Source organism: Megascapheus bottae, chromosome 9 (assembly GCF_031878675.1).
Source record: "Megascapheus bottae isolate mThoBot1 chromosome 9, mThoBot2.hap1, whole genome shotgun sequence".
In the NCBI taxonomy this organism is placed as follows: Eukaryota; Metazoa; Chordata; class Mammalia; order Rodentia; family Geomyidae; genus Megascapheus; species Megascapheus bottae.
In genome coordinates, this window is record NC_143517.1 from 4,964,082 (window position 1) to 4,983,340 (window position 19,259).

At 36.4% G+C, this 19,259-nt stretch overlaps 1 long non-coding RNA gene across 1 annotated transcript in view; it reads right to left on the reverse strand.

Annotated features, from left to right (window-relative positions):
• Nucleotides 1–19,259, reverse strand: part of LOC150058711 (uncharacterized) — an 82,814-nt gene that overhangs the window by 11,539 nt on the left and 52,016 nt on the right. The gene's annotated exons all lie outside the window — the stretch shown is intronic.

Sequence of the window (19,259 nt, forward strand, 5' to 3'; positions counted from 1 at the left end):
TCTTTTGTTTATTTGTTTTTGTGGGTCAAGAGGCTTGAACTCAGCCTGGGCATGTCCCTGAGTTCTTCAGCTCAAGGCTACCACCCTACTCTTGCACCCCACTTTCCATTTTCTAGAAGTTAACTGAAGATTAGAGTCTCAGGTCCTTTGTGTCTGGGCTGACTTTGAACCTTGATCCTCAGATCTCAGCCTCCTGAGTAGCTAGGATTAGTAAACATTAGCTTTTAAAAACCTTGTGTTATTTTTAGTATTTAAGTCTTTTATTACTTATTTTAAAACACATCAATAAAGACAATAGTTTGAAAATATTTGGCACAGTCTTCCTTCTTAACTAGGGTGAGGGTATTGATTATAAGATACTCTTGGATAGACAAATGATGTAGCAGTCTGGTACCAGTGACTCATGCCTGAAATCCTGGCTATTTTGGAGGCTACGATCTGAGGACTGTGGTTCAAAGCCAGTCTGAGCAGACAAATCCAACAAAATCTCATCTTCAATTAACCATCAAAAAGATAGATAGATAGATAGACAGACAGACAGACAGACAGATAGGTACGTACGTACGTACATACATACATACATACATACATACATACATACATACATACATAGACATATACAAATAAATAAAATGTAGCACTTCCATATAACCTCAAATATTCATTCCTGCATACTTTAAATCATCTTTAGATGAATTATAACAACCAGGGCCAGGAATTTGGCCGAGTGGTAAGAGTGCTTGCCTAGCACACACAAAGACCTGGGCTTCTTGGTACCATATATAGAGAAAAGGCCAAAAGTGGTACTGTGGCTCAAGTGGGCCTTGAGAAAGCCCAAGGACAGTGCTCAGGCCCTGAGATCAAGCCCCAGGACTGGCAAAAAATGAATTATAACAGCTAGTATCAATGGAAGTGCTTTTAAAATCGCTTTTGCTGTGTATAATTTAGAAAATAAAGTCAAAAGTCTATACATGTTCAATGCAGGTTCAGTTCTCCCCTAAAACTTTCCATTCAAATGAATCAAATGTTCAGAAGCAGAACCTTCAGATACAGAGGACTGGCTGTATTAGGCACTTAACAGTTTTAAATTTCTTCGGGATTATTCCTCTGGGAATCCTAAGTAGTAGTAGTTCCTACTACAAATAGGCATCACTTTGTGCATTAAGTGAATGAGACTAAGTGCAAGTATATAACTGTTTAGAATCATTCTGCTGCTAAAGGCTCTGATAGAACTTGAACCAAGGGACTCCATCTCTAAGTCCACCATCACTGGCTCTGTGTTCAGAAAACTAATCTTTGTCACACTATCACCTCTCTACACCTCTGCTTGGGCTGTCCCTTGTTCAACCCAGAAACACTTCCTGATTCAATATTCTCCTTACAAAAATGCCAGTCTCAGTAGCAAACAGGGTAATCTTTTAAAAGAGAAATAACATCATCCTTTTTCCCTTCCCTCAGACTCTTTAGTGGGTTTTTGTCATGCTCAGACCATTACTAATCTCCTTACCTCTACTTACTTTGATTCTGTACTTGGGATCACCGTGAGAGAACACTGCACTTTAGCAATCAGATTAGGAAGTAACAGATAAAAGATTTTCAGTTTTAGCCAATAGAGTGAAAAGTGAAGGGCCAGAGTGGATTGAACTCAGAAATAGATGGCATCAAGATAGGACATAACATAGGCCTTCCTCTACAGTTCCCTCTTTTTGTCAACTTCATCTCTTATTGTAATCAAATTGGACTTTCCAGTCTTGTTCTTTCTTAGGCCTTCACGCTTATTATTGCCCCTAATATACTGCTCATTCAAAGAAAATCACAATACTTTGCCCTTCAATTCATTTGAGTAATTGTTCATGTCACTTATTCAAAGAAACCTTTGCCACTGCTTATGTCAACTGTATAAAAACTAAGTACACATTCCTCACTCTGCACTAGGAGATATGTGTTTCAGTTGGTATTGTTCAAATTTACTATTACCTGGTATTTTGAGGTATATAAATAACATATATGAATTTGTTCACATCTATAACACCTTATCATTAACAAGTAAATCTGAGTGAAGAATTCAGTGTAATTCACTATACTGAATCCAAAGGCCCAGAAAAACACCTGCGAAATAGTGAATCCCAATAATTATAGACAGAATTGATTGATCACTGAAAGGGATAAAATATTTTTATAAAGACACTAAAAAACAGTAATCACTACCAGATCAAAGGGCCAAATGCCATTTACATATGTTGCAATTTTCTTTTCAGAACATTTGTTTACTAAACCTTACATTAAATTATAATTTTCAAAAACATTAAAAGAATTCAACCAGAACAGGGATAAATGGCTTAAGACCATACAACCCATGCACTAATTAGTGTCTGGCCATATCTCCTAGAATACATTGTTTTAATGTGACTAGTGGTTGAAATTAATTAACAAGTTATGCAAATCTTACTAGCACAGTAGCCTAAGAAAGGGATGAATAAGCATGACACTGTAGTACTTGAGCTTCTGGCCTTTGGCCACTGTTCCATCTTTTCCTTCCCAATCTGTGCACATAACTTCAACTAAGGACTAAAGGCAGGGGAAGAAGCAAATAACTATAATGTTTTCTTCATCTGGAAATACTTAGACTGACTGAAAAAAAATTTAGTAGCTTAGCATATCCAAGCTAATGCTTCTATATAATATTTTCACTCAAGAGTTTAGTGTTAAGATAAACTTTTGCCTATTTCTTTACTTTAAAACCACAGACTTCCTAGATGAATAATTCATTTTGTAAGAATAAATTCAATGTCAGTAAATATTCTAGAAAGTGTTATATGGCATTCCGTTTCTCATACACAAGAAATAGTTTTATTCTTATTTTTTTCATTAAGGATCCCCAAAATCCAAAAATAGAAAGAAAAAAAAACTATTTATCATCAGAAAAGCCAGTGTCAGAAAAACTGCTGTTCAGTTTCTGAAAGATGGAAAATAGTCTTAAATGTTTTGACAGAGAACAAAATTCACAAACAAATGGAGAATTTGTGAGTAACAACAAAATTTGGAAAAATGTTACAACCCAAAAATGTTCACCAGCTGCTTAGAAATCAAAATTCTTGTGGATCATTTAGTTCCACAACACAATGATTATAAAAACGAATAGCAAATGAGGACCTACAAAGAGCTAATAGTTAGAGTAGACCAAAGTGACTTTAATTAAATGATTCCAAAATGTGTCACGTTTAAGCAAAAGGGATTCTTGGTTTTGTTTGTTTTGCTCTCATGGGATGATACAAGGAGGAAACTTGGTGATGAACTCATTGCCATGTGGTGGCTCAGGGATCTGGGTTTCTTCATTTATGACTCTAACACCCCTTAAAGCTTGGTATCTCATCATTTACCCTCAGACAACCAAAAGAAAAGAACTGGACTTTTCATACCCATTTCTCCAACCTCAGCCTGAATCAAACACACTTTATTCTCCTATATACCAAATAATTGATTCACCATGCCCAGTAGCAAAATGGTGTAGCAAATGCAGGACAATAATGCATACTAATTATTAATAATGCATACTAATTAGATGCATACTAATTATTACAAATGAGGGAAACCACGGAGCCTTTGTTCCTTTGGAACTGGCTTACTTCACTTAACATGATTTTTTCCAGGTCTTTCCATTTTCTTACAAATGGGGAAATGTCATTCTTTCTGATGGCAGCATAGAATTCCATTGTATATAAATACCAAATCTTCTTGATCCATTCATCTACTGAGGGGCTCCTGGATTTGCTCTGTATCTTAGCTATGATGAATAATACTGCAATGAACATGGTTGTGCTGGTAGGTTTAGTATGACCTTGTTTCTGGGCATTTAGATAAAGGCCCAGGAGTGGGTTTGCTAGGTCATAGGGGACCTTTATGTTTACTCTTTTGCTTTCCAGAGTGGTTGATCAAGTTTACACTCTCACCAACAGCGTAGTAATGATCCCTTCTGGCCACATCTGTTGTTATTAGATTTATTGATAATGGGAATTCTAGCAGGGGTGAGGTGGAATCTCCAAGTTGTTTTGATTTGCATTTCTTTTAACACCAAAGATGTCAGGTCTCCTAAATTTTAACCAACACAATGATCTTCCAGACTAGACACACTGTTGAACCTACCTTATAATACATGATAGTCCTCTAATGAAGTTCTTATCCAAGGGAAGAACATAAAAGTAGAGTGTACCACTTCCACATCACTCTGAAGAAACAGGGAAGGGCTTTCCCTTCCAATGACTTCCCTTACTGCTAACTGGAACATGTATGAAATGGCAAGCTTTCTGGCACTGCACTTATGAGGGCAAAGCCCTTGGTGTCACTGAGCAAAAAAATTCAAGGGACCCAGATTCTGACAACAGGCAGTTTATTTATGCCTAGACAGTTAAATAAGAGAGAAACACTTCCATCTTGTTTAAGTCACTGTTTTTTTTAATAAATCTCTATTACAGATGCCAAACCTATAACTAATACATATGGCAAACAATATGGAATTCTGTTCATCCTTGATTCAACAGTTAAAATGTCATAAAAAGGGAAAGAAAGAAAGGAATTTGTCCAAAGATAGAAAACACAAATGCACTGATTCCAGCCATGCAACATAAAATGAAGTAGATAGGAATGATGTTTTTCATTAAGAGTGGTTATCAAAGGTAGAATTTAAATTAAAAAAAAGTATAGTCTCTGTACAAAGGTCAAATTCTTTCATGGAAAATGTCCCATAATTTATTTAAATCACTGTATGAGAATGTTCTGGAAAGCTTCTTTATATACACTGAATAAACTGTGGCAGTATTCACTCAAACCAAAAATCACCTCACCAAAAAATTGACTGTAGACATTGTTTCCAGTGTATGACCACTGAAGCTTACCTCACCAGCAGACATATGCATGTACATATAGTATATGCTACTCAACACAAACCACATCAAAAGTAGCACCCTCTCCTTCAAAAACACACTTTGATTCTGCACTTGGGATTGTTGTAAGAGAACACAGTGACCGCTCTTTAGCAATCAAAACAGGAAGTAACAGATAAAAAGATTTTCAGTGATAGCCAAGAAAATGGAAAGTGAAGGGCCAGACAAAATTCAGAAACAGATGTCACCAAGATAGGATGCAAAGATCTAAGATGGAAATTCCCTCAACTTCTAAGAAGTATACGTGTGTGTGTGTGTGTGTGTGTGTGTGTGTGTGCGTGTGTTTATACGTGCTTGAACATGCATATTCTCTGAGAATCAAACAATTGAAGCTGCTTAGAGAGAGAAAAAAAATCACACAAACACTTTTGTGTCCTAAATACATTTGTGCTGCTATATCAGAGCACCTGAGTCTGGGAAATTTATAAAGTACATAAACTTGTTGGGAAGTCCAGGATTAAATACTGGCAGATACACCCTGCTGTTGCAATCTCTGAAAAGGAAAAATTTTGTATCACTAAGTGGAAGAAGGAAGCAGATCCAAAAAGAAAACCAAATCTCTCCATTATTCCCCTTTATAGTGATATCTCATTTCATTAACAAAAGGAAAAGCCCCTATGTCCTATACCTCCTAATGATATCATAGGGGCAAGCACCTGAATTTTGGAGGTACACAGTCAATCTCAAATACTTTATACTAACAAAATACTTATATAGTGTGTTTGGGTTGCTGGCCCCTAAGCTCTTCAGCTCAAGGCTAGTGCTCTACCACCTAAAGCCACTTCTGGTTTTCTAGTGGTTGACTGGAGATAAGAGTCTCACAGACTTTCATGCCCAGACTCAGGCATGAACTTCGATCCTCAGATTTCAACCTCTTAAGTAGCTAGGATTGTAGGCATGAGCCACCAGCATCTGGTGATTAAAATCTTAATACAGCAAGATCCAGGACTTATCTGCCTACTGAGTTTTATATACACTCACTAATCCCTCAAAATAGTCCAATTTAGTAAAGTTTACTATGAACTCGCTGCTTACATAAAACTTGTGCAATTTACTGTCAGCCACTGAATATCATTAAGAGAATTGTTTTTGTTTGTTTTGGTACTGCTAGGAATGGAACCCTAACATGATGTATCAGTAACTACATCATCTACCCCCAACAGAATGTAACAAGCTAATCCTTATTACAATTCTGAGATAATGGAAGCAGTGGCATTAATCAAGATGACTGATTAAATGTGGAAACATACATAGTAACTGATCAACCAATCTGGGGTAGCTTTTTGATGGCTTCTTATGACTAGAGGTATATCTAACAAGGATATTATTATGAACATCTGAAGATGGACCAAGAGAGGACCTTAATCATGGTCAAAAATATTCTTGAATCTCTAGTAATATACAGAGAAAAAATGATGATGAAAGCCATGGAGTATGGCCACATCCAATATGTTTAAACATTTCAGTTAGAACAAACAGGATTACATAATCGCAGGACCTAGTAATTCAAGTAAAATCAATAAAGATCCTACAGCACAATCAGAATGTGTAATGTTCTAATGTTCATGTCTTAATTTGCAACCTATTTATTGCACTATATCTTCATATAGTGTGACTGATCAGTCAGGACACTTAAATATATATATATATATATATACACATATATGTATACAAACATATACACATGAATATACATATGTATATATGTATACACATATACTTCTATACACATACACAGACACATAGACACATATATACATACACTCATATGTGTACATGCATGCAACACATATACATATGTGTACACATTCATTAGCATATAAATATACATGTAACCTGTATGTGTGTGTATATACATGTGATTCTGCACTTAATGAGCCACAAAAATTAGCTATAGTTGAAGTATAAAAAATGTGGATAAAAATTCAGGAGAAAAATTTGGAACCTATATATGTATCACATATGCACATATAAAATGGCATAGGTAGTGTACATATATAATTTTCTGTAGTTGTTATATGAATATATACTAATGGCTGGGAGGGTGGCTTAGCAGTAGAGTGCTTGCCTAGCATGAAGGAAGCCCTGGGTTCAATTCCTCAGTACCACATAAACGGAAAAAGCCACAGTGACACTGTGGCTCAAGTGGTAGAGCACTAGCCTTGAGAACAGAAAGGATCAGGGACAAAGCCCAGGAACTGAGTTCAAGTCTCAGGACTGGAAAAAAATACATATTAATATATAAATTACATGCATATATAATAAATAAGCAAAAATAAAATATATAGTATACCCTAAAATTCAAGTGTACATTTTTCAAACCTTGTGAAAGGTGAGCTTCTACTTCAGGATGATTTCTCTCTTGGTCATAATTCATGCAGTTAACTACCTAATCTCAATACTACTAAACTATAATTGAGACTGAGTATTTGGAGAATTAAAATGCTATCTTCCCAATAGTCTTTTAACAAGATAAGATTACTCTAATATTTCGATGTTCCTATTTCCTTTTCTTGAAGACAGTTTTGATTACAGAAATGACAAGCAAACCAGGCCTGTGTGTAATGACTCAGAAAAACATAGTGACTGCTAACAGCTGAAAACAATCATTTTGTGTGTTTTTCATCATGTTTCCATGTCATAATTCATATATTCTATGTCTCTTATAAGAAACCACCACAGATCAAAGTTGCTGCATCAAATGATAGACACCCATTTTCCTAAAGTAGATACAAGCTTGTACAAATAGGTGACTATTGCCTATACAATACCTCATTGTACCATGGATCCACAGAGAAATAAGGAAATTGTCTCTTCTCTCTAATTCTCCCTAAGTAAGTATTTCTTTACTCAAAACCTTGGAGATGAAAACACAGAGCTCCCCTTGACCCTGCAATTTCACTCCCTGGCATTTACCCAAACGTCCAGAAACAAGGATATACTAAACCCATGAGCACAACAATGTTCACTGCAGCACTATTTTATCATAGCAAACACATAGAACCAACCCAGGTGCCCCTCAGTAGATGACTGGATCAAGAAGATGTGGTACTTATACACAATGGAATTCTATGCTGCCATCAGAAAGAATGACATCGCCCCATTTGTAAGGAAATGGAAAGACTTCGAAAAAATCGTACTAAGTGAAGTCAGCCAGACCCAAAAGAACATAGCTCAATGGTTTCCATCATGTGTAATGATTAGTACACATCTAGGAGTCTTTAGCTCAAAACCTAGGTACATAAGGTCATATAGGAAGAGACTAAATGAAAGAGTCTCTAGCATATGGAAACAAGGGCTTTATCGTGTGTGATTGTTGTACTTAATGTACTATGTTATTTCTCTTCTCTTTTTTTGCCCTTTTGTTTATCTCATGTTGTTGCTGTATCTGACTTGGTTAGTTATATTGTATGTATGTTTATTTGTTTATTTGCAATAGAAAGGGGAAGAGGGAAAACAAGATGACTGGGAGGGGTGGAGGGAGAGATATGGGGACAAAAACATGAGAAGGGTTATCAATGTGTCAGAAGTAATTCACCTACAAACTGGTGAATGGAACTGTAACTCCTATATACATTACCCCAACAATAAAAAAATTTTTAAAAATACTTTCTATATAGTACTCAATCCAGTGTCATTGACAGAGTCTGACATAGCTCATTATGCTATTACCAAAATGAATTCTTTTTATTAAGTATTGATTTCTTGTTAGAGACCTGGCAATTGAATACATTTATCTTATTCCCTGCTTTCCTCAGTTTCTTACTGTGGTTCTCAGATTCAAAAACCAATGAGAGACAATAATTCAATCACTATCTATACACTATCAATGGGTCTAATGAAGATGAGTACAGGCTAATGAAGATGAGGCATTGGGCCAATGTAGCCTTTAACTAGTATGTCCATTTTCTACTTTTGATATTTTCCCCCAATCACATCTAAAACAAACATTAATAAAAGAGGCAAGGGTAAGCACGGTGATATACATGATGAACAGCACTCAAACATGAAGGGAAAAGGACTGCAAGTTTAAGGTTAGCTTGAACTACATACTGAGTTTCAGGACCCTTAGGCAAAACAAGCTAATAATTAAAACCTTTTAAATTAAGATTTAAAACAGAAGCTGGGCACAAGTGCCTCACACCTCTAATTCTAGCTATTCAAGAGGCTCAGATTTGAGAATCCCAATTCGAAGTCAGCTTAGAGAGGATAGTCTGAGGGGCTCATCTCCTATTAATCATTGAAAATAAAGAAGTGAAGCTGTGGCACAAGGGGTAAAGCACTAGCCTTGACCAATAAAAAACATCAGGGAGAACGTCCAGACACTGAATTTAAGCATGAGGACTGACTGGCGCACATGCACACACACACACACACACACACACACACACACACACACACACACACACAAATTAAAAGAGAAGACATTACAAACTGGGAGATCAACATTGAAGAGACTAAACCAAGTGGCACTAAAATTACTGCTACAAAGTTTTCTACAGTGTGAAACCAATTCGTCTCAAGTATCCATTATTTAGTTATTAAAAGGTATCCAGTGAGATAGCAAAAGAAATGCTATCAAAAGACTCAAAAGACCAGGAAGGCGTGGTACTATATACCAAAGAGAGAGCTGCTCCTGTCTAAGAACAATCATCCCAACCCTTCCATCAGCACATCTCAGATGGTCCAGACCTCTTCCCCAAGGACAACTGACACCAGGGACCAGGAGACTCATTTAAGTAATAGTTTCTCAATCTCCTTTACCTATAAAAACCATACCCAAAACATAGAAAATACTTTACAACGTCTAAAATAGTATTTACAAATTGATTCATCAAATCAAAACAGCCTTCATAGAACCTACATTAGTACATGAGATTAATATTTTAAAACTGGCCATAATTTCTTCTGCCACATCCCCCAAAGCAAAGATTCTTGGATTCATCTCATAACTACAACATGTTAACTCATTACATTAATAATTATCATACTCTGCTGGGCAGATTGTACCAGATTCTGGAATGTAATCAATTAATATTGAGCACTGAGTGTTATTAGTATGTGTTCTTGCTAATCAGAACTACATTCCCCCATCTGAGGCCAACTTGTATTTTCTTCAATCTCTCTCTAACTGCCTTCCAAACTAGAAATGTTGTATGAGAATCACATTACAAACAATGCAAAACTGGTTGCATCTAAGAGTGCTCATTAATTCTGTTTTTTTTTCATGAAATATACACAGGAAAATTAGAAGAATACAATAATAACTTACCAATGAATCTGTGACAGGTAGATGACTCCTTTTTTTCTTATTTTTAAAAGTTAGGCATTTGTTACAAGCAGCACCACAGAAAACACCCATAGAAAAATCTAGGATGTTTTCTAAAGCATTGAAATTAAATAGTAGAGATACTGTCTTGAGGTTGGTTTGTTGTCTATTTCTTTCAAAGCTCCAAACCTTCTGGCACCCAAACTTGGCACAGCAGCTTATCTGTTCAAAGCTATCTATCAGATTACCAAGACCTTGTGATATTGCATATAAAGCTGCATAGAATTAATAGCAGTTTGTCACCAGAACAAAGCATCTCATAAATAAATAGGGTTAGAGGCATGTTTCAATGGCAGAGGACAGCCTGACATTCCATTTTCATTGAAAGGGAAACAGACTTAGACTGGATATGGTCTTCTAGCCGAGAAAAAAGCAAGAAACAAATATCAACTCATTAAGTGTAGAGATGATGACATCTCAACAGGAATCATGAAGCTCAGGAAGATATTTTTTACTTTATCTTGAAGACAAGTGATTTACTTGGTCATATTTCTTTCATTCTCTCTGCTTCATCTTTTTTGATTAGATGAACAGTTTGTTTGGAACCACTGAACTACAAGACAACTTGTCTAAAAGATACTAAGAAAACAACAAACTAAAAGAAAAACCAAAGGGGATGTTGTTCACACAAAATGAGAGCAACCAAGCTGGGCACTGGTGGCTGATGCCTGTAATCCTAGCTATTCAGTAGGCTGAGATCTGAGGACCAAGGTTCAAAATTAGCCCAGGCATGAAAGTCTGTGAAACTCTTATCTCCAATTAACCACTAGAAAACCAGAAAGTGGTGCTATGGCTCAAAGTGGTAGAGGACTAGACTTGAGCTGAAGAGCTCAGGGACAACACCTATACCCAGACTTCAAGACCCCCCCCCCCCGCAAAAAAAAGACAGTACAAATATAAGAATGGTAGCTTAGCTGGGGACAGTGTCTCATGCCTATAATCCTAGTTACTCAGGAGGCTGAGATCTGAGGACCAAGGTTTAAAGCCAACTTGGGTGCAAAAGAACCCTGAAAACTTTACAAGAAGGAATAGGAGATATACTAGGGCTCCTTGGCACAGGTTGAAACTTTCATAAAAAAAGATCCCAAAACACAACAAATTAAAGAAAATTTGGACAAATGGGACTACATTAAACTGAAGAGCTTCTAGATGCAAAGGACATAGCTAGCAAGTTAAATAGAAAGCCCACAGAGTGGGAGAAGACCTTCACTAAACATACAACAGACAAAGGCTTCATATCTAAAATATATCAACAGCTCAAAAAATTGAATCTCTTCAAAACAAATCTCCAAAGAAACAATCATCCCATTAAAAGATGGACAAAGACTTAGAGATTTCTCTAAAGAAGAAATAAGAGTGGTCTAAAGATACATGAAGATATGCTTGACATCTCTGACATAAAAGAAATGCAAATCAAAACAACTTTAAGATTCCACCTCACTCCAGTTAGAATGGCCAGGATCAAGAAATCTAATAACAACAGATGCTGGAGAGGATGTGGCCAGGAGGGATCACTACTACACTGTTGATAGGAGTGCAAACTCATTCAACCACTATGGAAAGCAGTGTGGCAGTTCCTCAAAAGACTAAACATAGAGCTTCCCTATGACCCAACAATTCTTGGTATTTACCCAATTGTCCAGAAACAAGGACATACTAAATCCACTAGCACAACGATGTTCATTGCAGCACTATTTACTATAGCAAAAATATTGGAACCAACCCAGATGCCCCTCAGTAGGTGATTTGATCAAGAAGACATGGTATTTATTTTTTTTTAATTTTTTTATTGTAATTAGTAAAAGGGTTACATGATATTTGCCAGATAGAAGGTGCATTAATTCACATACATTGATACCCTTTCACATGTCTTGGTACCCATTTCCCTCCCCCCCCACACTCCCCACCCATCTTGGTTATCCCCCCTTCCCTATCCAATTTCAAATATCCAAATACAAACAAATTCAATATATCAGATAACAAAGTGAGATACTATACCAATATGAGATAACCAAGGGACAGCAAAGGAGATGAGAGACAACATAGTACATTAAGGACAACAATCATTCATTATATGGCTTTTGTTTCAATATCCTGGAGGTCCTTTCAATTAGCTTCACATTATATGGCCTTATGTATCAAGATTTTGCTCTATTGCAAATCTCTGCTAGTAGAGCCCAAGGTTTCTACTGATTATGACGAATGAGGGAAACCATTGAGCCTAAGTTCCTTTGAGTCTGGCTTACTTCACTTAATATGATTTTTTCTAAGACTTTCCATTTCCTAACAAATGGGGCGATGTCATTCTTTCTGACAGCAGCATAGAATTCCATTGTGTACAAATACCACAACTTGTTGATCCACTCATCAACTGAGGGACATCTAGGTTGGTTCCGTATCTTTGCTATGGTGAATAGTGCTGCAATGAACATTGTTGTGCTAGTGGGTTTAGTATGTCCTTGTTTCTGGATGGTTGGGTAAATGCCAAGTAGTGGAACTGCTGGGTCATAGGGGAGTTCTATGTTTAGCCTTTTGAGGCACTGCCACACTGCTTTCCATAGTGGTTGAATGAGTTTGCACTCCCACCAACAGTGTAGTAGTGATCCCTCCTGGCCACATCCCCTCCAGCATCTGTTGTCATTCGTTTTCCTGATCCTGGCCATTCTAACTGGAGTGAGGTGGACTCTTAGAGTTGTTTTGATTTGCATTTCTTTTATGACCAGAGATGTTGAGCATTTCTTCATGTGTCTATAGGCCATTTTTGTTTCTTCTTCAGAGACGACTCTCTTTAATTCTTTGGCCCATTTTTTAATGGGACGGTTGTTACTTTGGAGGTTAGTTTTGGAGTGATTCAATTTTTTGAGCTGTTGATATATTTTAGATATGAGGCCTTTGTCTGTTGTTTGGTTGGTGAAGATCTTCTCCCACTCTGTAGGCTTCCTGATTAGTTTACTAGCTATGTCCTTTGCCATACAAAAGCTCTGCAGTTTAATGCAGTCCCACTTATCCAGCCTTTCTCTGATTTGTTGTGATTCTTGGTCCTGATTAAGAAAGTTTCGACCTGTGCCAAGGAGGCCTAGTGTATCTCCTATTCCTTCATGTAAAGTTTTCAGTGTGTCAGCTTTTACCTCCAGGTCTTTGATCCATTTGGAGTTAATTCTAGTGCAAGGTGACAAAAAAGGATCCAGCTTTAGTTTTCTGCAGGTGCTTAACCAGTTCTGCCAGCACAACTTGTTGAAGAGGCTGTCTTTCTTCCATTCTATTTTTTTGGCTCCCTTGTCAAAGATTAGGTGGCCATAGGTCTGTGGTTTAATATCTGGGTCCTCAGTTCTATTCCATTGGTCTTTAGGCCTGTTCCTGTGCCAGTACCAAGCTGTTTTGATAATTATAGCTCTGTAATAGAGTCTAAAGTTTGGAATTGAAATTCCTCCAGCGCTGTTCTTTCTGCTAAGAAGTGTTTTTGCTATACGGTATCTTTTATTATTCCATATGAAATTTTGGATTCCCTCTTCTATTTCTTTAAAGAATGACATTGGGATGTTGATGGGTATTGCATTGAATTTGTAGATAGCTCTTGGCAAGATTGTCATTTTCACAATGTTGATTCTTCCAATCCAGGAGCATGGGAGGTTTTTCCATTTCCTTAGTTCTGCTTTAATTTCCTTTTTTAGGGTTTTAAAGTTTTCGTCAAAAAGGTCCTTTACATTCTTAGTTAAGCTAATACCTAGGTACTTTATTTTCTTTGAGGCTATTGTGAAAGGAGTTTCTTTCCTGATTATTGCCTCGTTCCTCTCACTGTTGGCATAAAGGAAGGCAGTTGATTTTTGAGGGTTGATTTTATAGCCTGCTACTCTTCCAAAGCTTTGAATCAGCTCAAGGAGCTTGGGAGTAGAGTCTATAGGATTCTTTAAATACAGAATCATGTCATCTGCAAAGAGGGATAGTTTTATTTCCTCTTTTCCTACTTGGATCCCCGTTATGCTTGCTTCTTGCCTTATTGCACTGGCTAGGAATTCTAGTACTACGTTAAAGAGTAGTGGAGAGAGTGGGCATCCTTGTCTCGTTCCTGATTTTAGAGGGAATGGCTTTAGATTTTCACCATTAAGTGTAATACTAGCAGTAGGTTTCTCATACACAGCCTTTATTACATTGATGAATGTTCCATGGATTCCTAGTTTCTCCAGAGCTTTTAACATAAAGGGGTGTTGGATCTTGTCAAATGCCTTTTCCGCGTCTATTGAGACAATCATGTGATTTTTGTCCTTGCTCCTGTTGATGTGTTGAATTATATTAATTGATTTGCGTATGTTGAACCAGCTTTGCCTCCCTGTGATGAATCCAGTTTGATCATAGTGTATAATTTTTTTGATGAGTTGTTGTAGACGGTTGGCCAGTATTTTGTTGAGAAGTTTTGCATCGATGTTCATCAAAGGAATAGGTCTATAGTTCTCTTTCTTTGATGAATCTCTGTCTGGTTTGGGGATGAGGGTTATACTGGCTTCATAGAATGAGTTTGGTAAGGAACCTTCATTTTCAATTTCGTTGAAGAGCTTGAGGAGTATTGGTGTGAGCTCTGCTTTGAAGACCTTATAGAATTCAGCTGTGAATCCATCTGGCCCTGGGCTTTTCTTAGGTGGAAGTTCTCTAATTGCCATTTCTATTTCAGAGCTTGAAATAGGCCTGTTGAGTTGGCTTAGTTCTTCTTGGTTCAGTGTGGGTATGTTAATATTGGCTAGGAATTCATCCATTTCATCTAGATTCTCAAATTTGTTGGCATAAAGGTTTGAGAAGTATTCCCTCATGATATTCTGGATCTTGGTAATTTCTGTCGTGATATTACCATTTTCATCTGTGATTTTGTTTATTTCGATATGCTTTCTTCTTTTTTTGGTAAGATTTGCTAAGAGTCTGTCAATTTTGTTAATTCTTTCAAAGAACCAACTCCTTGTTTTGTTGATTCTTTCTATAGTTTTTTTGGATTCCAAATCATTTAATTCTGCTTTGATTTTAATTATTTGCTTTCTTCTACTGGGATTAGGGTTGGTTTGTTGCTCTTTTTCCAGGAGCTTAAGGTGAGACATTAACTTGTTGGTTTGCAATTTTTCCAACTTGTTGTTGTAGGCACTCAGCGCTATAAATTTTCCTCTGAGTACTGCCTTTGCTGTGTCCCAAAGGAGTTGGTATTTTGTGTGCTCCTTACTGTTAAATTTCATAAACTGTTGGATTTCTGTTCTGATCTCTTCGATGACCCATTGGTGATTCAACAATGTGTTGTTCAAGGACATGGTATTTATACACAATGGAATTCTATGCTGCCATCAGAAAGAATGACATCGCCCCATTTGTAAGGAAATGGAAAAACTTCGAAAAACATCGTACTAAGTGAAGTCAGCCAGACCCAAAGGAACATAGCTCAATGGTTTCCATCATTTGTAATAATTAGTACACATCTAGAATTCTCCTAGCAGAGGATCACAATAGCTCAAAAGCTATTTATATATGGTCATATACGATGAAACTAAGTGAAATAAACTCTAGAATATGGAAACAAGAGGCTTATCTTTTTGATTGTTGTTCTTAATGTACTATTTGAAGTTATTTCTTTTCTCTTTTTTCCCTCTCATGGTTTATCTCATGTTGTTACTGTATCTAACTTTGTTACCTGCTATATTGTATATATGTTTTTTTGTTTATTTGAAATAGGGAAGGGGAAAAACAAGATGATTGGGAGGGATGGAGGAGATGGGAAGGACAAAAACATGAGAAAGGATATCAATGTTCAAGAAGTAATATACCTACTACTTGGCAAAAGTAACTGTAATCCCTCCATACATCACCCCGACAATGAAAAAACAATAAAATAATAATAATAATAATAATAATAATAGACGATTTTTAAAAGAGAGAAACAAACACCCACCCTGGGATAATGAACTTTTTGTAATGGCAGAGGCTTCTGCCAGAGAGGCACAAAGAGTAAATTGGTCATTGCAGCACTAAGTACACACTTTTTAAATCCTCTTGATGTAAATACAGTACTACACCAGAAACCAACACTTAATCTTTCCTGTTTTGAAACTGAAGGAACAGATGATGCTCAAAAGGAGACTTCAACTCCAGACTCACAATTAATTTCACCACATTTCATTAGGTAGATAAACAGGCAGGTGCATTCTAAATACACCGTCTAGTATTCATTTAAAGAAGAAAGAACATATTCTATTACTTCAAGTTATATTCCTTGCTTCTTCTTCAGTAAGAACACATAGAAAAATTACATATTTCAGAAGTTAACCCCAGACAGGCATTGATGGTTCATGACTCTAATCCTAGCTGCACAGGAGCCTGAGATCTAAAGACTGTGGTTAGAAGTCAGCTCAGGCAGGAAAGTCAGTGAGACATTTTTGTCCAATTAGCCATTAAAAATAAAAGCAAAAAGTGATGCTTCTGACTTTAAGGTTAGAATTCTAGCCTTGGGGAAAAAGCTCAGGGACAGTACCTGGGCCAAGTTCAAACTCCAAGATCAGCACTAAATATATAAATATAAATAAATAGTAAAATACATGTTAACCAGAGCTCTGGTAAACTCATAATCCAATGAAAAGATTTGGGAAAGCACTTGGATGATGGTCTTTACTTCCATGATATCTAGCTTTCAGACACTACTTATGATGGAAATGTTCCTCTATGCTCAAAATATGCTTCTGTGCTCAAAATCAGAACTAAGAGTATGAAAATATCAAATGAAATCACATGTAGTCAAAATATGACTTATTTATATTTCCTGGCACGTAATGATCCACCATGATAACTTTTTGTGTGGCAATAAACACAAAAGACAGACTTGATCTTACTAGTAGAATCTCTACTTACCAGCTATACAACACTGTTAATATTTCCACTATTTTAACAGACAAATCTCAACAAAACAGTCAAGGCTTCATATGTTATGTCATAGGCAAGTGTGATATGTGATTCTATTGTCATCACTAGACTCCTTGAAAATGGAGATCATGTGAAGGTCAGTTTGAATATCTTCAGTGCTACAAGTACAGAACAACATCAATAAAAGCACTGGGTGTTTTTGGAGAACATTAATGAAAGTGTACACATTCACAGTGAGACTCATTCATTTTAAGAGAAAAGACAGATTATTAATAGTAGCATAAGCATTACCTAATATTTACTGGTATTCTCACATAGTTATTTTACTTAATCACTTCAGAAATCTAGTGCCCATCTAACGATAGGAAACTAAGACTCAGATTGTCCCTAGAATCACTGACATCTGGTCTTTTAGTTGGCAAGACAGAACTGGGAACAGGACATAAAAGCACGAAGAAGCTGGCAGAGATGAGCCAGTTCCCTCCCAAGCTCTCATCATGGTTTTAAAAAAAATGCATCACTGTTGATTCTCTGTAGCTGTGAAATCTAATGTAAGCACCGAACAAAAAATGGTAAACCATACTATAAAGTGTGTATAAAAGACGTGAGCTTCCATATCTATGCCTCCCAATCAATTTGCTGGCCTGCCCTGCCCTGTTTCTTGTGTTTCCTAACTTGACAGAAAAAAAAAATTCACACATGGGGGGAAAAAAGAGACTGCTTTCCAATTCCTGAATGAAAAAGGAGACAGCATATAATCACTACTTACATGTACTTTGATGAAAAACTTAAAAGGAAAACAGCAGTCACAGTGACTAAAGGAATCTCAATAGAAGTTGAGAAACCCTGTCAGGATACTACAGATTTCTAGACTTGACTTAGATTTGTGAATTAAAAAAAAAAACTCACTTGTTATATTACTGTGCCTTAGAAAAGAACCTTCACTATGTCAACAGCTCCTCTATGGCTCAGAGGCTTCCTACTTTCTCATACCGTCTGCTCAGTGCTTCCACATCATAGTCCCATGGAGAAAAAAGTCTAAATGGCAGAGAAGCATACATACAGACATTGGCTCCTCCTTTATCACAAACTATAATTAATGGAGATGTGCATCCAACAACAGAGAATAAGTTAAACAAAGTAAGACATTATATCATACAATCACTGAAAATTATTTATATAGGATTGAAGATATAGTTAACTGGTAGAATGTTTATCTAGCATGTACAAGACTCCAGGTATAGCACTAAAAAAACAGGAAGAGAAATATTTTTGTAGGTCTTATTTAATAAAAAATATATGTATATATTATGAGATAAAAAAATAAGAAGGCAGAAATGGTAATTATATATGCCAAAATAAAAATATATATGCACAAAGATTGCAGTGGAGTATAAAAATATTTACACTTGTTCTATAAAATAGTATCACTGTTTTTTTTGTTTTCCTAGCTTAAAAGTGAACCTATGTCACACTCTTAATTAGAAAATTAAGTATTTTGTAAAACTGAGAGAAAGAATAATTGAGGGAAATTTTTTCTTTATGAAAAATTAATCCTAAAATCAAGCTTAATCTTATAAATCAGTGATAATTTTTATCTTTACTATCAAACAGAAGAAATATTCCTTTAAACATCAAATTTCCAGATCTGTCTTAATAGCCAGTCAGATCAACCCCAAAATATGTGATATCCTATGGGCTATATTCCTTTGCCATCCTGTATTTTCCCTGCATCACAAATTCTCATAAACTTATCAATGATAAATGTTTTAATCATTTAACTAGTATAATTAAAATAATACTTTCTCTTTCTGAAAGGTGACTTTCTTTCCTTTGAGTGCTCTTTCTACATCTACCTGCTACCTATTTACCTTCTTCCCAGGTGAGTGACCATTTCCTGAAGCTGGGGTCTTGGGACTCCAATTTCTACATCTCTTTACAGAGAGAAAAATCTTGACACCAAGTTCCAAGCCTTGCTCCCCAGGCCTAAGCCAGCAGGTCAGATAGGCCAAGGGACTCAGCAATTGTGTGGTGACCAGCTCTCTTGCTGCCTGTTCCCTCCGTTTTAGCTGACCAGAGTGCCTCTCCCAATGCCTGTGGCAAAT